At 42.7% G+C, this 25,980-nt stretch overlaps 1 protein-coding gene across 2 annotated transcripts in view; it reads left to right on the top strand.

Moving 5' to 3' along the window:
• The window catches only part of GALNT1 (polypeptide N-acetylgalactosaminyltransferase 1), a 554,146-nt gene that overhangs the window by 108,318 nt on the left and 419,848 nt on the right, over positions 1–25,980 (top strand). The gene's annotated exons all lie outside the window — the stretch shown is intronic.

The raw sequence follows: 25,980 nt of genomic DNA, 5'->3' as shown, positions 1-25,980 counted from the left end.
GCATTGTCTGAACATGGTGTAAATAAGGAGATGGAGTATAGTCCGGTCCAGGTTTTAACTAATAATATTCAGGTGTTAGTCCAGTCCCGATTTTGAAAGTAGCTTGGTACCTATATAGGAAATAACTATTTGTCCCTCAGTTTTATTATACCTTTTAACCACTGAAGAAGAAACCTGTGCCATTTCGAAACGCATTTGGTAATCTGCACAGCAGCATATACGGAGTGTGAACTTTTATATCAAGAAGCAAATCGGGAGCAAAGTTAGCGTGGTAAAGTCATCAATCCGCATGAGCTAGAAAACAGTACTGGCATTAGCGCATATACAAACGAGGTAACAAGCGCTCTGCAAGACGAGTGCCATTACACATTCAAGCAAAGATACGTATGTATTAACCAACACCAAGTACAGCGTTATGCACGGTAAGGGTACTTTCACACTAGTGTTAAACTTTTCCAGTATTGAGTTCCATCCTAGGGATGGAAATATTGGAAAAAAAAACACTTCAGTTTTGTCCTAATGCATTCTGAATGGAAAGCATTCCGTTCAATATGCATCAGGATGTCTTTCGTTCAGTCACTTTTATGGTATTTGGCATGCTGCGGTATTTTTCTCCGGCCAAAATTCCGGAACACTTGTTGAAATGCCGGATACAGCATTAATTTCCGCTGAAATGTATTAATGCCAAAACATTCTCAAAACATGCGCAGACCTTATAAAAATGTGAACAAAATAAAAAATCTGGATCTGTTTTTCCGTATGACACCAGAGAGACTGATCCGGTATTTCAATGCATTTGTCAGATGGATCCGGAAACAAATACTATCCGTTTGCACACGGATTTCCGACAACGGAACTTCCTGCCGGATTCCTCTAACGCTAGTGTGAAAGTCCCCTAAGCCGTCAACATCATGACCTGTTCGACTATAGCGCACAGTATCTGCATTATTTGCTAAGTATAACAAATAGAGACTAAAACCACCTGACCACTGTTGGGGTCAGTGCTGGATGAGCGGTGGACTCCAAATTAGAAGTTATGAGTACTCCTAGAGAAACTGACAACAGTGCTTTGTATCAAGTGTCTCTAACTTTATTACAATTAAGCAGAGGCTAAGGGTCCATTCACACGTCCGCAATTTTGTTCCGTGTTTTGCGGAACGGAATTGCGGACCAATTCATTTCTATGGGGTAGCACAATGTGCTGCCCGGATCCGGAATTGTGGATCCGGATTTCCGGCTCCGCAATACCGATCCTGAAAAAAAATAGAACATTTCCTATTCTTGTTCGCAATTGCGGACAAGAATAGGCATTTTCTATGAAGTGCCGACGATGTGCAGTCTGCAAAATGCGGCATGCACATTGCCGATGTCCGTGTTTTGCAGATCCACGGATGCGTGGATCTGCAAAACACACATGGACGTGTGAATGGGCCTAGCATTTTTCTGGATAATTTCCAACTGGAGGCATAGTTGACCATTTGCATCATATAACTCATTAAAACCACAATCCGAAATGAGCATCTCTTGGCTTTATGCCTGGAGCGTCTTCTTGATTCTAACTGGTGGTGTAAACCTCTTCCCATCTGGGCCATTCTGACCAGGCCTAATTTAGAAAAATTTACATATCTCACTTTATGTGGTAATAACTTTGGAACGCCTTTACTTATCCAAGTCATTCAGAGATTGTGTTCTCGTGACACATTGTACTTCATGATGTACAGTCATATATTTGAGTCAATATATATCACCTTTATTTATGAAAAAATCCCAAATGTACCCAAAATTTAGAAAAATTCTCAATTTTCTAAATTTCTATTTCTCTGCTTTTAAAACTGAAAGTGATACCTCATAAAATATGTATTACTTAACATTCCCCATATGTCTACTTTATGTTGGCATCATTTTGGAAATGTCATTTTATTTTTTTAGGATGTTAGAAGGCTTAGAAGTTTAGAAGCAATTATCGAATTTTTAAGAAAATTGCCAAAACCCTCTTTTTAAGGACCAGTTCAGGTCTGAAGTCACTTTGTGGGGCCTACATAGTGGATACCCCCCATAAATGACCCCATCGTAGAAACTACACCCCTCAAGTTACTTAAAACAGATTTTACAAACTTTGTTAACCCTTTAGGTGTTCAACAAGAATTAAAGGAAAATGGAGATCAAATTTTAAAATTTCACTTTTTTGGCAGATTTTCCTTTTTAATCCATTTTTTTCTTTAACACATCGATGGTTAACAGCCAAACACAACTCAATATTTATTACCCAGATTCTGCGATTTATAGAAAAATCCCACATGTGGTCATAAACTGCTGTATGAGCACACGGCAGGGCGCAGAAGAAAAGGAACTCCACATGGTTTTTAGATGCCATGTCCCATTTGAAGCCCCCCTGATGCACCCTTACAGTAGAAACTCTCAAAAAGTGATCCCATTTTGTAAACTAGGGGATAAGGTGCCAGTTTTATTTGTACTATTTTTGGGTACCTATGTTTTTTTTGATCATTCATTATAACACTTTATGGGGCAAGGTGACAAAAAAATGGTTGTTTTAGCAGTTTTATTTATTTATTTTTACAGCGTTCACCTGAGGGGTTCAGTCAAGTGACATTTTTATAGAGCAGATTGTTAGATGTGGCGATACCCAATATGCATACTTTTTCTTATTTCTTAGAGTTTTACACAATAATATTTTTGAAGCAAAGAAAGTTTTAATGTGTCCATGTTCTGAGAGCTATAGTTTTATTTTTTGAGAGATTTTCTTATGTAGGGGCTCATTTTTTGCGGGATGAGGTGACTGTTTTATTGGTACCATTTTATGGGACATACACCTTTTTCATCACTTGGTGCTGCACTTTTTGTGATGTAAGGTGACAAAAATTGCCTGTTTTGATAGTTATATATATATTTTTTTTTACGGTGTTCACCCGAGGGGTTAGGTCATGTGATATATTTATAGAGCTGTTTTTTACGGACGTGGCAATACCTAATATGTATACTTTTTTAAATTTATTTCACTTTAACACAATAATACCATTTTTGAAACAAAAAAAATGATGTTTTAGTGTCTTCATGTTCTAAGAGCTCTAGTTTTTATTTTTTGAGAGATTTTCTTATGTAAGGGCTCATTTTTTGCGGGATGAGGTGACTGTTTTATTGGTACCATTTTGTGGGACTTTTGCCTTTTTTATCACTTGGTGTTGCACTTTTTGTGATGTAAGGTGACAAAAATGGCTTTTTTTTGACCGTTATAGAAAAATAAAAAAAATTATGGTGTTTATTGGACTGGGTAGATTATGTGATATGTTTTATAGAGCCGACCGTCACAGACGCGGCAATACCAAATATGTCTATTTTATTTTATTCTATTTTTAACTTGTTTTTTTTATTCCTTACTTGGGGAATTTTTATTTATTTTTTAAACTTTTTATTTATTTATTTATTTATTTATTCTTTTACACTGTTTGTCCCCCATAAGGTCATACAAGACCTCTGGGGGACATTTACTTTGCTTTTTTTTTTTTTTTTTTTTTTTTTTTTTTTTTTTCCCCTCACTGATTTCTCCTGTAACTGGGGCTGACATAGTAGCCCCAGTTAAAGGAGAAATGCACCCCCCGGAGAGGCTGTACAGCCTCAGTGCAATGCGGATCGAGGTCTGTGAAAGACCTCACACAGCTCCTACACTCTCCGATGTCACATGACCGCCGGGCCGAAACAGGAAGCGCACTCAGTGAGTGCTGTGTATGCAGCGATCCAGAAGGCAGGGACTCCTGGGCACTGTCCCTGCCTTCTCTCTGGATTGCCCTGCTGTCACTGACAGCAGGCAACCCGATCAGCAGCTGCACAATTAGCGCGCAGCTGCAGTTTCTTAACGGACATTCTGGAACGTCAATTCAGAAATATAGAACCAGCTCCCGGACGTTTATAGTCTATGAGCGGACGGGAGGTGGTTAATCACGTACCAGTCTTTCTAGTAATTATAGATATTCCTTACTAGACTAGGTTGGTGGGGGCTAGGAGTGACCTTGAGGTTATAGCTACTTTAGCAAAGAAGTTCACAGTTTATAACATAGAATGGCAGTAGTAAGCACAAGATGGAGTCTCAAGACTCAATTCCCTCATTTCGAGATATTCACTTATCATAGGTGACAGATACACATATGTTAGCTGGACAATCCCCTTGCTGCTGGTTTCCCATATTCTGCATATCTGTGCCTGCATGAGGGATAATCTCAACACGTTTCATAATCTCTCCTGTTTGTTTAAACCCATCAATATAAGCTTGATCACAAAATAAATAAGTTCAACAACCAATGTAATCTGTACTATGCTTTGTACTATGCCCATACTTGAACAGTCTTATTTTTTCAGGGCAGTAATTTTGGCTTGCCACCAGGGGGCCTCAATACACCGTGTGATAGGGAGGGGAACTGCTGTAGAAGTGAGTTCATGTTAATTAATTATGACCATGGTACAATGGCCAGATAAGGCAGTCTTTGAACTCACAGGAGGGTGAGTGCAGCTAAAACAGTTCTTGTAATTGTCCGCATTTGTCAGGTTTTTCAACAAAACCTGATGATGCCTAATAAGGGCATTGTCCCAGGTTCACATGCAGGGCTTGGATGCTCAGAGCGAGGGTTAGCAGTACAAGAACCCTTATCCTCAGGGTTAGGCACTTTCCTACAGTGTGAGGGGTGGATCCAGTTGGGTTTTCAATCGACCTTTTACAGAAGTTGCGGTTTTCAGCAAAACTTGGAAGGGACCTTGGAAGGGAATCTTGGCTCAAGTTTTTTTTTTTCTCACATGCCTCTTTATCACCTGGATGCAGACTGTGATTTCCTTCTACTGAGTCAGGGTCTGGAAGTGAAGCAAACACTTGGTTATGCGTGTGTTCCAACCTTTTTATGAGGGCCCGCATGTAACTGGTCAGACTGTCATTATTAATCTGCAGCTGCTAGGTAAAATAAAACCCTAGTCTAGGGGCACTTCCAAACAGGATCTCAAATGGGGATGTTAAGTTGTATGGAAAGCTTGAGTCACCCCTAATGCTTGCATAACCTCTCTTATCACTTCACTCGTAAAGTGGGAACCTCTGTCTGACTCAATAACTTGAGCAACACCATACCTGAATATCAGTTCACTGACCAGTTTCTTTGCAGTGTTCTTGGCACTGGCTTTGGTTATTTTGGAAGGCTTCCTGCCAACCTGAAAAGAGATCCACACACGAGAACAAACTCATGCACTCCCACCTTTGGTAGTTGTATGTAGTCTATCTGCAGTCTCTGAAACGGGTAAAGTGGCCTAGGGGTGTGCTTGCTTGGAGTCTTCACCACTTGGCCGGGGTTGTTTAATGCACAGACTATACATCCTTGTAGAAATCTAGTGGCTACTGCAGAAAACCCTGGAGCAATCCACCCTTTATTTGCCACACTTACCATGGCACCTTTCGACAGATGGGTACGCCCATGAGCCTCCTCAGCCATAGCTGGGTACAGAGGGCATGGTAGACAGATTCTGTCTTTGTTTTTCGATTGTCCTTGGTCATCTGGCCCAGTCCCTTGTTTAGCCCATAGTTCTTTTTCTTTAGGTGGGGCTTGCTCAGACAATTTGATTAGAGTGTCTTTGGATATATCCACAGGTTTTAAGGCTCTTACCGGGGTGGCATCAGCACTCAGTGGCCGGAGTGCAGCTTGCTTGGCTGCCTTCTCAGCTCTGTTGTTGCCTTTTGCCTCTGCCGTGGTACACCTTGTGTGAGCCTTTACCATTTTCAAAAAGTCTCTAGCCCACCATATGGGTCCATAGTCATGTGCAATATCAAAAGCATATCTGAAGTCCGTGTACATGTTTACCTTCTTCCCTTCGGCCATTTTACACGCCTCAGTGAGTCTTCAACTCTGCCTCCTGCGCAGACATGTGCGGAGGGAGTGGTTCAGCAACCGCTACCTCATGCTATGTGACCACTGCATATCCAGTGTGGAACCGGCCATCCTCTCCCATAAACAAACCTGCTTCCATCTACAAAATACTCAACATCATTTTTTTTTTTTTTTTTTTTTTTAATGCACATCAGAATCACTTCACATACAATCATGATTATTTTCAGCTAAATCAGACAAAATGTAGTGCAAGAGTGAGGCGTCTCTCTGACTCAAAAAGATGGAATAAGGTGCTCAATCCAGACAAAGTGTACCCAACGCTTGTAGTGGGGGAAAGTAAGTAGAAATAGAGGGATGGCACTCAAAACATTTGTGTTGTATGGATGAATAAATGTATTGATTAAAGAATGGCTAGGCGTGCCTGGTCGAGTAAAAGCTAAGTAAAAACAATGTCATAAAACAAATCACAGATAAATATAAATATCCCCAAAAATATCAAAATGTAAAAAAACAATTGGTATTATCAATATATCACTTCCTGGGGGAGGGGGAGGAACTGCTTCACTCGAGGGGGCTTACATCCTGACTTAAGATACACAGTAACCGGAGACACGGTGAGTTTCCTGATTTCTGTTCATCATTTTTTACACACATATATATATATATATATCTCAAAATGCGGGTCTCAGCAGCACAAGACAGAAATATAGGTGCACGTCCTCTCAGCCGTAGGCTCAAGCGGCTATAAATGGATAGACTTTAAAAGGATGAGGCAGCACTCCAGGTAAAGTGAAAGTGGTGGATCTTTTATTCCCTCTGCAACGTTTCAACCGTCTCAATGCGGTCTTTCTCAAGCATATTACACAGTGTCATACAAGGGTATATATACCCACAATCCATAGCAAGCAATTGTAGTGACAATTATTCAATATACAGCATGATTAGTCCATACAAAATATAATAAAGTGCATTGTGCAATCTACAGTGAATCCATCTAACATGATTACATATAATGTGATGATTTACATATCATAATACATTTACAGTGTGTATAGATCCAACAATTTTATTATCGATCTCAACTGTGAATTAATTGTTGGTCTATAATTCATCAACATACTCAGTCACCTGTGTGTCTTATACAAAGTGCAATAATAACAACCAGAATTAAAAACAACTCACACCGTAGCACCTGTGCAGGGGCGCCAAGATCCGCGTCCTCACTGTCGAACCGCGCATGCCCAAAATGTCAGCCGCGTCACAGAAGCGTCACCATCCAGGATGAAGCCAGGAGCCATCACCAAGGAGACGTGACGTCAAAGACACGCGACCAAGGAGGCGGCCACATGACCAAACCAGGGGCGTCGCCGGGACCAGCCCACGATGCAGGGCCCGCATCACCAGGCCAGACACGCCTACAGTAGTGGCGTCACTGCCATGGCAACAGCCGGCCCAACAACATGCTCAGTGTCTCCAGCGGCAGGCATAGGGCAGGCGCGAGCTAGCAGAGAACGGCGGAGGGAGAACATTTAGGCCAAGTAAAACATCTATGAGAACAAACAGGCGAGGGTTAATGAACACCTCACCGGGTCAACCTGTATATTAAGAATATTTAGAGATAGGAGTGAACGTGGTTCGAGTATAACGGCAACAAGGGTTACCCCTAAATCATCTGTGCCATACCCATATTATATGACACTGGGACGGGGACCAAAAGGGGCACGTCGTTCTCACGATCGTCGCCCCCAGTCCATGACGGGCATGGGAACCAAGACACGTCCATGCCAAGGTACCCAGTTCCAGAAACCGACCCTCATGTCTAAGAAAACAAGGGAAAAAAAACACCACTCCAGAAAAGTGTGATTACAGTAGACCCATTGAATATCCTATTAAAAGTAATACAATTCATAAGGCCCCAAAGATCTCCCCCAACGCCATAAATCAACAAGGAGACGCAGAAATAGACGCCCACTGTCCATGAACAAAATCGGTGGAGTCCCAGTAACTGGAGAAAGAAAAAGAGAGAAGAAAATTAATGTAAGAAGATAGAATAAAAAGATTATATTTATATACATAATCAGTTTCCATAGTGGATGACACTAGTAAATATTCACATACATCAGGGCACGGCAAGCTGAAGATCAACAGGGAGTAGTAAGGAGCCCCCTCCTACACCACACTCCACTTAAAATCGACATTGAGACCATAAGGTCTCAGGGTGTTGAGGCGATGGATCCACCTCAATTCCCTCTGCTTTAGGGCCAACATCCTATCCCCTCCCCTTCTGGACAAGGTGATCTGGTCCACTAACATAAACTTCAAATCTTTTTCCCTGTGTTTGGCCTCCACAAGTGTTTTGGAACGGGCAGATCTTTTCTTTTCTGTCTGATAGAGAACCGGTGATTGTTCAGACGTGTCTTCATGTCCCAAACATAGAGGAGACCACAAGGACAGGAAAGCACATAGATCACAAAGGAGCTGTTGCATGTTAAAAAGTGACTAATCTCATATTGGGTCCCTGTAGCGGGATGTGTGAACTTCTCTCCCTTGATCATGTAGGAACAGTTAACACAACCCAAACAAGGGTAGGAACCCCTCCTTCGGGAGCCAATATGAGATTGTACCAAGGTCTTAGTGGGAATGTCTGCCCGTGCCAGCTTATCACGAAAATTGGCAGCGCGCCTGTAGGAAAGCAAAGGAGGCAAAGTCAAGGCTATAATATCAGGAAAATTACTCCTCAGTATTGGCCAGTATTTGCGGACAATCTGAGCAATAGGGGCACTCTGTTCCGAGTACGTCGATATAAACGGTATCCTCTCTATTTTGCTACATGTATTCACAGATGGTATCTGTTGTGAATCTCTCACTCTGCTGAGGTGTTTATTAATCACCTGAGCAGGATAGCCTCGTGTTTTAAACTTATGTACCATCTGTGAAAACCGAGTCGGGAGTAGATCAGGGTCCTGTACCACCCTTTTGACCCTAAGTAATTGGCTATAGGGTACAGAATTTATGATTGACCTCGGGGTTTTTTCCTTGTTTTCTTAGACATGAGGGTCGGTTTCTGGAACTGGGTACCTTGGCATGGACGTGTCTTGGTTCCCATGCCCGTCATGGACCGGGGGCGACAATCGTGAGAACGACGTGGCCCTTTTGGTCCCCGTCCCAGTGTCATAATATGGGTATGGCACAGATGATTTAGGGGTAACCCTTGTTGCCGTTATACTCGAACCACGTTCACTCCTATCTCTAAATATTCTTAATATACAGGTTGACCCGGTGAGGTGTTCATTAACCCTCGCCTGTTTGTTCTCATAGATGTTTTACTTGGCCTAAATGTTCTCCCTCCGCCGTTCTCTGCTAGCTCGCGCCTGCCCTATGCCTGCCGCTGGAGACACTGAGCATGTTGTTGGGCCGGCTGTTGCCATGGCAGTGACGCCACTACTGTAGGCGTGTCTGGCCTGGTGACGCGGGCCCTGCATCGTGGGCGGGTCCCGGCGACGCCCCTGGTTTGGTCATGCGGCCACCTCCTTGGTCGCGTGTCTTTGACGTCACGTCTCCTTGGTGATGGCTCCTGGCTTCATCCTGGATGGTGTCGCTTCTGTGACGCGGCTGACATTTTGGGCATTTTGAGGACGCGGATCTTGGCGCCCCTGCACAGGTGCTACGGTGTGAGTTGTTTTTAATTCTGGTTGTTATTATTGCACTTTGTATAAGACACACAGGTGACTTTGAGTATGTTGATGAATTATAGACCAACAATTAATTCACAGTTGAGATCGATAATAAAATTGTTGGATCTATACACACTGTAAATGTATTATGATATGTAAATCATCACATTATATGTAATCATGTTAGATGGATTCACTGTAGATTGCACAATGCACTTTATTATATTTTGTATGGACTAATCATGCTGTATATTGAATAATTGTCACTACAATTGCTTGCTATGGATTGTGGGTATATATACCCTTGTATGACACTGTGTAATATGCTTGAGAAAGACCGCATTGAGACGGTTGAAACGTTGCAGAGGGAATAAAAGATCCACATCTTTCACTTTACCTGGAGTGCTGCCTCATCCTTTTGATGTCTATATATATATATATATATATATATATATATATATATATATATATAATATCCAGAATAGAATAATTTCACTCCTTTTTTACCTAAAGCTGTAATCTTCCGCTGATCAGCTGCATACGTCTCTACTGTCTCTTTTCTACTCTCTCTCACTATTTGTCTGGCAGTTTTCCTCTCCTGTTCCCCGGACTTACTTGGTATGGTCCCCATGGTCTGTTTCAGTCCAATCCCAGGATTTGGGTCTTGCTCACAGGGCACTTTAACACCCCAAATCCTGAATTACATAATTTTCCGGCCTGGCTCACTATCGAATAGTCCCTCCATGAAGGCAGACGTGAGAGGTTTTTCTCCCATTTGCCCCGTGGCATCCCACCCCATGTCAGCCCAGACAGTTCTTAGTCTTGACTCAAAGGAGACTACATTCTATTTAGCCTCCTGCACTACGTCTTTCAAGCTCTGAACTGTTATCCTTCTTTGTCCTGGCCCATCTACCAAAAGTCCTACAGTACTCTGTCCCTGACACTTGGGTTATTTTTCACTCAGTTGCCCTCTAAGGTGTTCTTAACCAGGTTATACTCTGCCTCCCCTAACTTTAGGGCTACCAAGCCATTTAATCTTCGTATGTTGCTCAGTAAGTAGCCTGTATCTGCTGTAGCATTCAGGATGGTGGCATGGGTCACGTCAGTGGGTTAGGTATCCTTGACAGTAATCCCAGTTGGTCCTTAGGACTCCGTGGAACATACTGTATAAGGTACAGTTGAAGATAATGGGGAGCCTGAGGAGGTAGTGCTGCCTGTTGAACTTCTTGGCCAGCTCCATCGGCGGTGGGCGCCTGAGAGACTTGTGGTATCATCCCTATTCTTAATAGCACTGGATATAATCCAGTACGGTATCTGGGGGCACCACACACTCTGCAGGTTTCAGTCCAATTTGGATTCTGATTCCCGCAGGTTCTGCATACCCATCTGTCCGGTCCCTATGCAGGGGCTGTGGGAGAAGCATGCGCACTTGGAGGATTATACGGTGGTTGACCTCCAGATTTACCCTTTTCAGTTTCCTCTTCAGGGCGTTTGTAGTAAAATTTTTCCTTGTAAACTTGTGGCTTCCAACCTTCGGTTTCTATCTCTCTTGCTACCTTAATCCAAATGTTAACTACATCTTCACATGCATGAGCCTTAATACACCCACTGTGGGTGTGCTTAAACCTTTCCCAAACCTCTAAATCGAGGTGAACATGCTTCATACCTGCTATTTCCAGCACTTTGTCAACTTTCTTTAACCCATCTTTGCCACCTCTCTATTCTACCAGTTGTTTAGCTCTTTCATAAACTTCAGGAACGCTGTTCTGGTTACCCATTGTCTATTTCTGTATTTGTGCTTACCAGAGGGAAGTCTAGACATCTATTCTTTCCCACAGAGGCTTTGTCACCTTATCTTTCAGGTGTACCTACAGAGGCTTCCTCACCCTATCCTTCAGGTTGTACCTGCTGTGTTACTTTAGAGCCAAAGCTTCACTGTGCTTCTGGCCTCTTCCCCAAGCTTTCTGACTAATTATACTCACAAGATAGACAATGACAAATATGTAGACAGTTACTCCTAGAACAATCCCAAGCAATTCCCAGCTAAAATCCGGGTTTTAATCCATCCACCAATCATCCGCTTGTCTACTAGCCCTTTATCAGGGTCGTAGATTTTAATACCGTCTGCCGCGCAAATGGAAGATTGAACTATACAGAGCAAGACTAACCATACAAGCCGGAGTCCAGCTGCACGTGGCAAACCACCAGCGCGGGAGAACGTGGACGAGAGACTCTCGGGAATACTGGCCTGACAAACATAGGACCACCTAGCCGAGCATTTGTGGGACATTCACTTACACGGTAAGACCGTTCTTATTCTTCCGGCAGGCTGTCACAAGGAGCACATGAAAGTTTTCCCCAGTGGGACGCCGCTACCTCTGTGTGTATGCACACGCGGTTTCCATTTGGCTTACAGGATACTATTTGTGACATTATACCAAGAACATTTATTGATTATTTTTTTTTTTTTTCCCCAGGATATTTTTGCAAGTATCGATTACATTTGGGACTATATATCAATTTGTACCCATTTACCTCATTTAACAGTATTGTTTTATTTGTAGCTACATTTTGTTACTTGTGGCCATTTTGTTACTTGTGGCTATTTGATTTGGATTTTGCATTTATCCCCATATTTTAAGGATATTTTAGGATTTTCTTGTTGATATTAACATTCCTGTCTTTTAGGAGCATTTATGGGTAGCGGTTATTTCAGAAATTTGTATTTATACTAATTTGTGTTTTAATCTATTTGTGTAGCAATTACTTGTAACAAAATTTGTTACACGTAAATTTTAGGCACGACTGTAAAGGTACCTTATTCTCTGCCCGACCCCTGAACAAGACAAATGCCAGACAGCGAGGTACAGACTACTTGTAAGAAAAAGATGTTACCCCAGCGCTGATTTTTGTCTATTTGTCCCGGTATGACATGCCCAGGTGTCGGGGATCTCAGCAGGAAGGACTTAGTGCCCCACGTTTTTGGGCGCCAAGTTTCAGTTGGGGCAAGAGCCCTAGTGCTGGATGAGCAGTGGACTCCGAATTAGAAGTTATGAGTACTCAGATAAACTGACAACAGGCGCAGTGCTATGTATCAAGTGTTTCTAACTTTATTGAAAGTAAGCAGGGGCTAATATAGCATTTTTCCATTTACCATTTACATCATATAACTCATTAAAACCATAATCTGATATGAGCATCTCTTGTCTTTATGCCTGGAGTGTCTCCTTGATTCTAACTGTGGGTGGTATTCATTATAGTTTTAAGGTGACACCATAAATCTTTCAGAACCGAAATTTCCTAACTTTTTCAAGCATCACTGTACATGCACATGCCAATGAGACTCTGCATTAGTATTGTGACTTCAACATTTTGTCTGGTAATGTTTTTACCCATATATTGGGCATTACCGATGTTGAAAGCACTGTGAGCAATATTGTTTCCCTGGAGAGCCTGTTCTATCATTGCATTTTCAAAAAAATTAGTTTGGCCTGGGAAAATTACAACAGAACAAATGAATGGCCATAAGGTCCCAAAGAATTGTGTCAAATTGATGTACCTTGTATTGTATTTTATCTTTTATTTTACTAGTATTTACTATAATATATATATTCATTTTTTATATATTTTTTCTGTCAAGAGGAGAAAGTTTCACATCACCCCATTATCAATTTCCTGCCGTATTTTGTGTGAACAACTGCATGATGAATTTATCCCACATCCAACTCGACAAAATTGGACAGAAATTGCTGAAAATTTTTGGGAGATTTGTCATTTTCCCAACTGCATCGGTGCAGTAGACTGGAAACATATTAGGATTATCAAGCCCCAAGGAATCGGATCAGATTATTTCAACTACAAGAAATATTTCTCTATCATCCTAATGGCCATTGCAGATGCCCAATATCGTTTTGTTGCCGTCGACGTAGGTGCCTATGGACGCACCAATAATCAAAGTTTATTTTTATTTTTATGAGCCGCAGTCTACCGTATTTTCGCCCTATAAGACACACCTGCCCATAAGACGCACCTAGGTTTTTGAGGAGGTAAATGAGAAAAAAACATTTTTTTAACTAATGTGTGCTTTTGGTGGGTTTTGAACTAATGGGGATCTGTGGGTGACACTGTTATGGAGGATCTGTGGGTAACACTGTTATGGGGGATCTGTGGGTGACACATATTTAGCATCTTATGCTATGGGTCATCCACAGATCCCCTCCATAAGTGTCTCTGTAGTGTGAATGACCCCCAATACAGGGGGTGGGGGTCGCATCTGGTTTTATGATGACAGCTGGGCCCGTGCATTGACTGTATTCTACTACACGGGCCTTGCTCACTGTATATAATCTTATCTATAATTGTAGGCATTGTTAATATATAAAAATTCAGGGTAATCAGCGCCTGTATTACTTACAAGTGTTCAGTAGCAGGGAGGATGGGCGCTGGCAGCATGAGTCACTGTGTCACGCGCCGGCACCGCCCACTTTATAAATGAAGCAGGCGGGGTGGGCAGATGCTGGCCCCCAGCCCCTCCTCCCTCTCAGCTGATACACCCACTGTGCGGCATTGTGGCACGGCATATCATTGAAAATTCGGAAAAATGCAGCATTCGCCCCATAAGATGCACTGCTATTTTCCACCCACTTTGGGGGGGGGGGGGGGGAGAGTGTGTCTTATAGGGCGAAAAATACGGTATATAACAGACAATTTGATTTTCCTCCGCCTCAACACTGCCAGGTACAGCTGCCCCATCCATGCAGTTAGTGTTGGTTGGTGATGAGGCCTTCCAAATCATATTCCAAATAAGTAAAAAAAAAAAAAAAACAAGCATTCAACTACCCCTTGACCAGGGCTCGAAGGATGGTGGAATGCACATTCGGGCTTTTGGTTGCAAAATGGAGGATTTTCACTAAACCCATTCATATGAAAGTTGAAACGGCCAACGAGGTAGTCTTCTGTTGTTACATAACTACCTCCTTAAAAAAAGAGCCCCTAAATTTGGAGCAGATACCGGAGGACAGCGAGATGGCCAGCATTCAAAATTTTGGACTGTGGTCAAGTGTAGCGCTTGCAAGGATGAGACTCTTTTGCAGATTTTTTGCTCTGATGCCGGAAGGGTGGACTGGCAGGACCGATTTGTATAAACCATTTGTGATTCATTTTCCATGAACTGTTTATGTGGGTGGTTACAGTGGGGTGTATTGTTGTATATTTAATTTTTTGTTCATTACATTTTATCTCCGTACATTGAATCTTGTTTTGTATATTTATGCCCCCACGCATGAGGAGCGACACATACTTGTGTCGCTTCACTGGCGCTGGGAGATTGTCAGGCTGGTTATACACACTATTGTTTATCTCCCAGCGCTGGTGGAGCGATATAAGTATTGGTCGCTCCAAAAGCCATGTGAGCTGTTAATTCGTTGTATATACTTTAAAAAAAATAAAAAATACAAAAACTAATACATTTTCAAAACTAAATAACTTTTATTTTTAAATACTATTTTTGTAAAAAAAAATAAAAAAATAAAAAGGAAACAAAATTAACTACAAATGCCTATATTAAGGCCTAGTAGGAGTAGAAGGTTTGGTCCCCCTCTGTCTTGTTCTTGTGCCCCAGTGGACATATAACTGTGTGTTGTGGGAAGTACAACAGGAGGAGTGTGCAATCTTGAGGATGGGGTAGGAGAAGGAGTTGACCGAGCAAGAGTTGAAGGAGTGGTGAAAAGTGTTGAGTAAAGAGCTCATGGGTTTGGGGAAGGGGATGAGGAGGTTGGGAAGGGGGATAGGTAGTTTGGGAACGGGATGTTGAGGTTGGCATGGGTCATAGTGCATGGATAGAGCTGGGGCATGGGAAGGGATGTGGGGCGGTGCTGTACTTGCCACAAGACTCTGTCCACCTGTCTTCGGGCCTCAAACAGCTGGTCGGGTGTAAACCTTTCCATCACAGGCAGCACGATGACCAATAGTGATGCACCAGACCCAACTGCGATGTCAGCACCGCTCGTAAACGAGCCTTGTGAGATCCTCGTAGTCCGCCTGACGGCTCCTACCAGTCCTCTGGCGACGCATGAGGGCCTCAAAAAGCGGTGCTAATGTATCTATCATTGTGTAGCCAGAGGGCACATGTAGGGGAACATTGAGGTCCTGACCAGCTGTTGGAGTAGGACCCGCGGTGGGCGGCTCTTCAGGGACTGCCTCCGGTGCCACAGCCTCCGGTTGGACTTCACGAGGAGCACCGGGCGCCAGAGTACTGCTTGATGTGCTGTAAACAAAAAACTAATTAATGTAAAAATTAGAGAGCCTCAGAATAGAGGCGAGCAAGGAGACTTGGGATGATGCATGTAAAGTTGCATAACAAAAAATATACTGTACAAAGATAAAGCCCATACATTGTAGTGGTGTACAGAGAAGTCTCTATGTAACTTTAAAATGCTTTGACTTATCCAGGCCATTCTGAGATAGTTTTTTTTTTTCGTCACATATTGTACTTCATGACACTGGTAAAATGAAGTAAAAAATAAATAAATTTTTATTTATGAAAAATACCAAGGTTTACAAGGTTTAGAAGTTTAAAAATTTTTCAGAAACCCTTTAGGTGTTCCACAAGAATTTTTATTTTTTATTTTTATGTTTTACACTATATTATCTTTGTATAAACAAAAAAAACACTAATTTTAGTATCTCCATAGTCTTTATTTATTTTTTTTTTTTTTTAGCCGATTATCTTAGGGGCTCATTTTTTGTGGGATGAGAGGACGGTTTTATTGGCACTATTTTGGTGGGCATATGACTTTTTGATCGCTTGCTATTACAATTTTTGTAATGTAAGGTGGGGGGAAGTATTTTTATAGAGCAGATTATTACGGACTCGGCTATACCTAATATGTCTATTTGTACATATGTCTATATGTATATATATTTTTTTTAGTTTTACAAAATATTTAAAAAAAAAGTTTTTTGTTCTAGTGTCTCAAGTCTGAGAACCAGTTTTTTATCCGATTTGTCAGTGGCTAAATTGGGATACTCGAACTCACCCTAAACCTAACAGACTAAAAAATAAAGACTAAAAAAGGGGTAAAAATGTAAAAAAAAATTTGTCAAAATCGCCCGAAGTTGATCAGCGATGGGGGGTGCGATGCGCTAAAAGTGGTCGGACGCTAAGGGTGCTGCCCACATTCAGCATACGCATAAAAAAATGCCTGCACCCCAAAAAAGTTGTGAAAGGGGGGCAGGGGGGCAAGCTGCAGCACCCCAGGGGGTCTAGGGTCACACAGCTGTGCTTTGGACCCCAGACACCCAATTTAGGGTGATGCAACCTAAACTTTTTTTTTTTTTTTTCTTCAACTAACTTTCCCTAAATATCCCTGCCTAATCTAACTTGTCCCTAGCCTTTACCTAAATACCTGGGGGTGCTGGTGCACAGATGGGGTGCTTGATCCTGGGTTCTGAACATATGAGGGGTGCTGGCTCCTAGACATGATCCAGCGCTCCTCTCTCCTTGGGCTCCGGACTGAAAAGGAGGAGGAGAGGAGCGCTGCGATAATTTGAATGAACCAGCCGACCAATGAGAGCGATCCTAAGAGGTGATCTCGCTATCACCTCTCAGGATCTAAGGATGGTGATTGGTGGTATATTATCACATCACCAATCACCATCCTTTTCCGGGTTATCGGGTCCACAGAGACTCGAATAACCCGGAAACACATCAAACCACAGACTTGAGCAGGCACCGGGTTTCGATCACCGCCCTGTGTCCTTAACGATCGGGAAATCAGGGCGTACGCTATGTCCGGAACAGGTTAAAGCAACTTCAGATGTATCATCTCAAGCATGCTTTGCTAATCTCTACTCCACCCAATCCATAAGTGGATGTCCCAGACAGAGTGCCAAATGACAGTCTGCCTGGGCCGCACACATACATTGGAGATCAAAATTCATAATAAGTATAAACATTATATCTTACCTTCGCAGCTGCTATTCATAATACAACACACCCACAAAAATATTACTTTATTATTTTTGTTTTGAGTTGCAAAAAATGTGGCGGTCAGGCTGTCTATTTCGCGGCAAGCTTGGTTGCAATTAGTCTTTAGAGCAGGCTGGCAAGGGGGCTTGCGGGCATGGCAGTCGTGCAGGGTGTTTTGGCTCAGAATTTATTTTTTTTCCTTTGGCCTACATTAGAAAAAAATAGGAGGGTTATTTATGTTTTAAGACTACTACCCCTATCATTCACTATTTGCTAGAACCACCTGCAGTGCCTATGCAAAAGTACATAGGGCCCGCAGGTGGTACAAGTACATAGTAGATGCTAGGAGTGGTAGTCAACAGGACTACGCCTCCTAGCATCACCTATGTACTACAGCTCCTATGTATAAGCACATAGGAGCTGCTTATATTTATTTATTGTGCACCAACATAAAAAATTAAAAAATAAATGTTGTACTCCCCTTTAATGGCGTCCTCCCTTCAACCTCGCAGGCTGGAACGAAGAGACAAACAGGAAGTAGTCTGCGCCCACAGCTCCTCCTAGTTGATTGCGCAGACTGCAAATCCGGATCCGGCAAACGACTGAACTTTTTTGGATGGATCCGACATTAATACATTTCGATTCAATAGTTTTTTATTGAGTTTAGCACAAGTTAAAACATACATATATCATCGGGTAAACCCGACGGGTAAACAATAATCATTGATAAAAAGGAACAGTTCTTCTACATGAAGAAAAAAACAAAACAAAAGAATGTTGCGGTTAACAAGTATTAGAAATGCCTGCTGACAGCCTAAATCATTAAGTTGGAATATGTGGCTACCTATGACTATTCTCAAGCCAATGGCAGAATGTCCACAAAAGTAGATCCGTCTACTCTCCAATGTAGTATGGCATAAAAAACAACAGCCTGTATCTGGCGCTGGAGACTCCATGTAGTACACTAAGGATTTGGAATCTAAAACTGAGTACTAAGTGGGGAGCTCGTCCATATCTTCCAGTCTCGGAGGAACCCCTCATATTTTCCTCCTCCCAAAGCAATAATCCTCTCATATGAGTAAGTATTATTAAGTGTGGCTATCAATTCAGATATGTCTGGTAGGTCAGAGGTCGACATTAATACATTTCAATGGACATTAATGCCGGATCCGTCGTGGAAGTATGGAGGAGGAAGGCAGTCAGAGCGCTTATGTCCATGAGGGACTTTGAGTCTATTAGGGCTTATTCTTTTATTTTAGAATACCAAAGAGGTCCCTAGGAAGGTCACAGCTAAATCTAAGGGAAGAGTGTGCAGTATGCAAGAAAAAACTTGCTCTTTGCTGGTCCAAAATGTTATGTCAGCATTGTGTTAACAAAGTGGTTGAGGAGGAATCCCCATCCCTGCTTCAGCGTATCAAGGACATTGTTAAATGTGAAGTCTCTGATTCAATTAAAGCCTTTAAAAAATGCCTCCTTTCCATGTCTGTGGACAAGCAGGGTCACTGCAGAATGAGCAGAGAGAAATCCTGGATGATTCAAGCTCGTCCTCTGATGAAGAATCCTGGGGTAGAACATTATTTTCCCCTGAGGATACATATTCCTTGCTCAAATCTATTAGAGCCACTATGAAGATGTTAATGTAGTGGGACCGCGCTGCTCCTTGTTCACACAAGGCGTTTTTCCAGGAATGCAGGTAATCACTTTCTCTGGCTCAAGACAGACACCCTTTAGTTAGATAGTGGTGTGCTTCAACCCAGATTGAAGCTCAGCAAATCTATGCTGGATTGTTAAAGGCTTTTCTGCAAGATGTCATAAATCACACAATAGTGAGAGTACCTCCGGCACAGTAAAAACTTTGTTTTATTATACTCACAGAAGTAAAAAGGTTATTCAGCATATCAATATGATAGTATTCTTTCTGCACAGCCCGACCCGGGTTTCACATAAAGCTTCGTCAGGGGCGAGAATCTACCATGCCTAGGGTAGGCGGCTATTTAACCCCTGACGAAGCTTTATGTGAAACCCGGGTCGGGCTGTGCGGAAAGAATACCATCATATTGATATGCTGAATAACCTTTTTACTTCTGTGAGTATAATAAAACAAAGTTTTTACTGTGCCGGAGGTACTCTCACTATTGTGTGATTTATGACATCTTGCAGAAAAGCCTTTAACGATCCAGCATAGATTTGCTGAGCTTCAATCTGGGTTGAAGCACACCACTATCCAACTAAAAGGTTTCTGTCTTGAGTGATTACCTGCATTCCTGGAAAAACGCCTTGTGTGAACAAGGAGCAGCGCGGTCCCACTACATTAACACTTTGCATTTGTGAAGAACCCACTTCATTTCGGGAGACCAGCAGCACAAGTACCGTTGAAACCTAGTGACTCATTTTTTTTTTCATTTTATTGCACTATGAAGATGGATGAGACCAGAGAGCAAAAATCTATTTAAGACCTCTTTCACACTTGTGTTGTTAGGATCCGTCTTCAAAATGCGTTCAGTGTTACTATGGCAGCCAGGACGCTATTAAAGTCCTGGTTACCATAGTAGTAGTGGGGAGCGGAGGAGCAGTATACTTACCGTCCGTGCGGCTCCCGGGGCACTCCAGAATGACGTCAGAGCGCCCCATACGCATGGATGACGTGATCCATGCGATCACGTCATCCATGCGCGTGGGGCGCCCTGGCGTCACTCTGAAGCGCCCCGGGAGCCACAAACTTTCCACACTTCTTTGTCCTATAGTGAAGTTCGTTGCTTGTGCTTTAATAACCGTTCCCCCAAACGCCACGTTTTTCCCATAGACTTTGACAGGGAAAATGTTCATGTCACTCGCACAGTTTTGAAGCTACATTCCCCAAACTCGGATCACATATTGTTGGTGTCAACCCGAACAAAACAGTGAATTTTGGGGGGGACATCCCAAAGTGGGCAGAGCTAGCAACAGCCAATGTAAATTTTGCAATTTTTTATACGCTACTCCTCCCACAGTTTTAGGAGTACAATTACCAAACTTTGCACACTTGTTCCGCACATACCCGCTTGTGCTTTAAGCGATCCCACCCTCCGGGCCCCTGGGGCAGCCCCCCGAAGATCCCATTTTTTCCCATAGACTTTCATTGGAAAATTTTAAACTTTTGCCACTTGTACAGCTTTTAAGTTAAATTCGCCAAACTTGGGTCACTTAGTCATGGGGTCAACCTGAAAATTTGTCACATTTTGGGGACTCTAAAAATTGGGCGGAGCCACAAACAACCAATCAGAATTTCCCTATTGACTTAAATGAGAAACCTTTAAAAAGCTGCCATTCTCACAGTATTTAAGCAAAAGTACCCAAACTTTACTCTATTGTTCAATGGGTGATTAAAGTTAAAACGTATGAAATGTGGGCGGAGTCTACAACGGCCAATCAAATTTCAGCCATTAGTTTAAAGGGGAAAATTTAAAACTGCCGCTGCTTTTAGACTGTTAATGGGAGGGTCCTGAAACTTGGCACAGTTGGTCACTGGAGGACTGTGAGACTGTCTCTCATTTTGGGGATGCTAAAAAGTGGGCAGAGCCACAAACAACTAATCAGATTTAACCTCTTGACTTCTATGAAAAACCTTTAAAAAGCTGTCATTCTAACAGTATTTAAGCTACAGCACTGAAACTCGGCAGGGTGGGTCAGTGTGTGACAAAGGTTAAAATTTGTGTGTGACAAAGGTTAAAAGTGGGCCGAGTCTACAACGGCCAATCAAATTTTAGTCAGTTTAAATGGGGAAATTTAAAACTACTGCTGTTCTTAGACTTTTATTGGCACAGTCTTCAAACTTGGCACAGTTGGTCATTGGAGGACTGGCATTAAAATTCAATAAGTGGGTGGAGCCACCAACAGCCAATCAGATTTCAAGCCAACATCCTGTGGTTTCTTTAGAAACAACACCGTCTAGTATTAAGTTTGTACCCTTCCACCGGAAAGCCATCTGGATCTAGAGACTTCTGCAAGGCCGTATACTGTTATACTGTAATTAATAGCACTCTGAATCTCAGTTATGGTAAGGGAAGAAGCTAACTCCCGACTAGCCTCCCTGGTTATAACAGGGAGCACAATGCCACTTAAGTAGTGACTGAAATCTTCCTGAGTAGTAGTAGTATGATACAAATTTATTGCAAACATCCTTGGGATTTCTGAATCTCTCTCCTTGAGCTGTCAGAATACTCAAAAGCACAGTTTAGTGTCTACCTTCTAGCCAGTTAAGCTAGGACCCTCTCATTTTTGTCTCCCTTTCTAAAATAAAACACGTTTTTGTGCTAACAGTTTTGTTTTGTGTGTACTTAGATGTAAAGTTAAACTTCTTTGGGCTTGCAAACCAGTGTTTCTGATTGTTGTCCCCCGGAACCACCAGGAAGGCAGCTACCCTCAACGAGACCTCCCTTTCCAGTGTTGCCCGCATGACTTTATGCTCAGTTCCATGTGCCGCAATCACATTCATAAAAACATCACGCTTAATGGCTTTAAATAGACCCCACTCAAGGGATTAGAAGTCCTTTCATTGTCACTTTAAAATTCCTCTATTTTCTGCTGGTTCCCACTCACTATAGGCACTATATCAATCCTGGTGCCATTGTCTGACTGGGTGATTACTACTGTCAAGGGTGCATGGTCTGAAATACCTCTCGGGAGATGGTTCACAGTCATAAAACCCCTTAACATTTCCATAGAAGTTAAGACTAGACCTACTCTCGATAAGGAGTCTGCAGGTGCATTGTAACAAGAAAACTGTTGCAAAGTAGGGTGAAGTCTCCTCCATGCTTACAATAAATTGTGCCTCTGCCCAGCATCCTGTTATGGTCAACAGAGGGCACAAACTATCCAAGTGAGGGTCTAAAGTAACAGAATATCTGGAAACATAACCATTTTCCATAGTATTTTATCTAAGACTCCCCTATGAAAAGGATGAGGGATATAGATGTGCAGTCAGCCAGATTGGGGTTATGCACACTGACGCTATAATATGCAATGACTTGGTCAGGTGTAAATGATAGTTAATAGTTTTTGTTCGTGACGCCAATTGCAGCGTGCACAGGGTACAGTCTCAGGGCCCTTTAAGGTGTTGCAACTCGCGTACCAGGTTAGGAATGCCAGAGTGGGATAATGTCTCTGTGTAGTAGTAGGTTTAGTGTCAACTGTGTCTCCTACCTGGGTACGGCTGGACTCCTGGATCCTGGCTCACTTGCAATAAATGAGTGTGTTGCTAGTAGAAGTAATTGAGGAACTTGGTAGCAATGAATGAGATCCAGACTTGGAATATAATTCAAACTGGTCTTTACTGGGTGCAGCAGTAATCCATATGAGCTACAGCAATAGTCTTTGATCCCAGCAGGTATTGGCAATGTATGGCAGGAATCTGTCTTCTGCTTCTATCATATGCCTGGACAATATGGCAGGAATTACTTTCTTCTGCGCTATCTTCTGCTGTATTGGGACTGACTAGCTGAGGAGGAATTTGGCTTCTCCTGGTCTCTGGACGTTACTCACAGTTAGCTCACAGGGTATGGTTCTTCCTGGAGTTCTGGAGGTGGCTGCTTGCTTGTCACCAGCTGAGGCTGAAGGCTCAGACTGAGAATGATTCTTTGGTCTCAGCCGAGACACGGTCCGGGTCTGGGATCCCTATATCTGGGAGATCCTATCAGCACAGCCTTCCCGTAGCCAGGGTGGCTGGCACACTAACGGTATTTCTTTCTCCACCCATGAGGCAGGATTTGAGAACATTCCATACCTCCTCAAAGAGTGGGGAGCTAAACTAGAATGTACTATTCCAGTCTAGAAATACTAAACTGTTACTAAAGCCCTGCTGACACATTGCTGACACCTGCTGGTGTACATGGAAATGACAGCAAAGTACATGTAACAGGCTTAGAATATGCATATTTGTGAGAATATAAGATAAATCACATTAGATGACCGTACAAATACACTTAACAGGTTGTAGCAGGGTAAAAGAGTTTAGTAACATAACTCTGGGATGTTACAGATGCACCACAATCAAGTACTCTTTTCCCCTGATAACATATTTACCTGACCTATCTATATGAAACGATCTAATCTGGAAAGCGAGAGACGTTGCAACTAGAACAGAAACTTCCCACACAAAACTAGAGTTCACTGCATGATAGGCATGTCTCACCGATGGGCATTTAAGTGACAGTACCTTCTAACCCCTCTGATGTGCTTTCAAATTATTAAATACCATGGGACTGTTGATATAGTAGCCATGGTTGGCATAAAAATAGTTAGCATTCACACGTATTCAAAGAAACCAAATACAAACCTTGTCCCCCACCCTGCGCAAACCTACCCAATTTGTTTGAGCTCAAGATCCCGAACTTGAAAATATACAGTACCATGTTACCACAAATCAAAGAATATATAACTGGAGAATAGATTCAGTCTAGTGTAGTTTTCAGCCTAGGAGAACAGCCTAGGAAGAAAAAGAACAGGAGAACAAAGCACAACACAAGTTAAAAAAAAAACAGTGTAGGATTGATTAGGCCCAACCCCCCTTCCCCCCCAGAGTTAAGCTATGTACGGTCGGGTCGAAATAGAATAGCTGCATCATGGAACATTTCAGGGACTCCTATCAAGCCAGTACGATGCCATCCTGCACTCCCAGTCTCATTGGATAAAGCATGGCATATTCAATCATATTTTCCTAAAGGCGGGTCTGCACTTGGGTACACTGGTCTCTTTTCCTCTGAACTTCAATTGTGAAATCTGGGTGAAGGAGAGCCTGGTGTTAAATTTAATCTAGCCTTTTCCATGCTGAAATAACAATAGTATCTCTGTCTCTGTAATTCAATTCGCAGAGGTTTGGTAGGTATTATATGTGCTCTTTCAACAACAAAACATAAGTTGAGGGACTCTAAGGAGTTAAGTATCAGTTTAGCAAATATGCCTGGGTCATAATTCTCTACCTGTTCCAGCACACAAGAATATGGAGATATTTCGCGATCATGTTTTTTGGTGTCCTGTGGCCTGTAAAAGATTCAGCTGCTGTTGAAACGTGTGGGTGGCATGTTTCCCTGCATGTACCAGATCTTCCACGTCATTGAGCCTCTACCCCACCTTTGTGGTCCTATCTCTTATTTTATCAATGCCTAAGGGCTCTTTCACACCTGCGTTCTTTTCTTCCAGCATAGAGTTCCATCGTCGGGGCTCTATGCCGGAAGAATCCTGATCAGTTATTTCCTAATGCATTCTGAATGGAGTGAAATCCGTTCAGGATGCATCAGGATGTCTTCAGTTCCGGAACGGGACGTTTTTTGGCCGGAGAAAATACCGCAGCATGCTGCGCTTTTTGCTCCGGGCAAAAATCCTGAAGACTTGCCGCAAGGCCGGATTCGGAATTAATGCCCATTGAAAGGCATTGATCCGGATCCCGCCTTAAGCTAAACGTTGTTTCGGCGCATTGCAGGATCCGACGTTTAGCTTTTTCTGAATGGTTACCATGGCTGCCGGGACGCTAAAGTCCTGGCAGCCATGGTAAAGTGTAGCGGGGGAGCAGTATACTTACCTTCCGTGCGGCTCGCGGGGCGCTCCAGAGTGACATCAGGGCGCCCCAAGCGTATGTATCACGTGATTGCATGGCATGTCATCCATGTGCATGGGGCGCTCTGACGTCCCCGGGAGCCGTACGGACGGTAAGTATACCGCTCACCCGCTCCCCGCTCCTACTATGGCAACCAGGACTTTAATAGCGTCCTGGATGCCATAGTAACACTGAAAGCATTTTTAAGACGGATCTGTCTTCAAATGCTTTCAGTCCACTTGCGTTTTTCCGGATCCGGCGTGTAATTCCGGCAAGTGGAGTACACGCCGGATCCGGTCAACGCAAGTGTAAAAGAGGCCTAAGGCAATTGGCATCTTTAAATGGTCAATTTGGTAGTTAAAATAGCTTGGCAGAAAGCTATGGCAGCCATGATTTTGCCTTTTTCAGAAACCTGTCCTATAGGAGGCTGCTCTTTATAGTCACCCCCACAGCCCCTCACAGAATATGGCATTCGATACACAGGTTCTTAGTACTACAAGTTCAAGTTAAACTGTGTCAGTTTAAACCGTTGGAAAGTATAGGTAAGAGGAGACAGCGCAGGAGTACTGAAAGTGCCAGCAAGCAATAGCAGCTGTAATTCACCATTCGCCCACAGTGCCAGCTCAGTTCCAGTTTGTATCCAGGAATGTTATTGAGAGATTGTAGGCGGTGGCAATATTGTAAGCGTCTAGCAGCCTGAAGCAAGATTGCTGCTGCCATGAGTTGCAGGCTATGGAGATCTGTCAGTAATCAGAGCAGAGGAGCAGAGATCCACCGGAGGGTTCACAGCAAGATCACTTCACTACAAAAATCTTTTTGGCTAAAATATATCCTGTAGGGCTCTAAAAAACTATTTTCAGTTTAGAATGGAAGAATGCTGGGCAACCCTTT

This window comes from Bufo gargarizans, chromosome 5 (genome assembly GCF_014858855.1).
Source record: "Bufo gargarizans isolate SCDJY-AF-19 chromosome 5, ASM1485885v1, whole genome shotgun sequence".
Classification (NCBI taxonomy): Eukaryota; Metazoa; Chordata; class Amphibia; order Anura; family Bufonidae; genus Bufo; species Bufo gargarizans.
The sequence above is the reverse complement of the archived record's forward strand: the minus strand, read 5'-3'. Positions and strand labels throughout refer to the sequence as shown.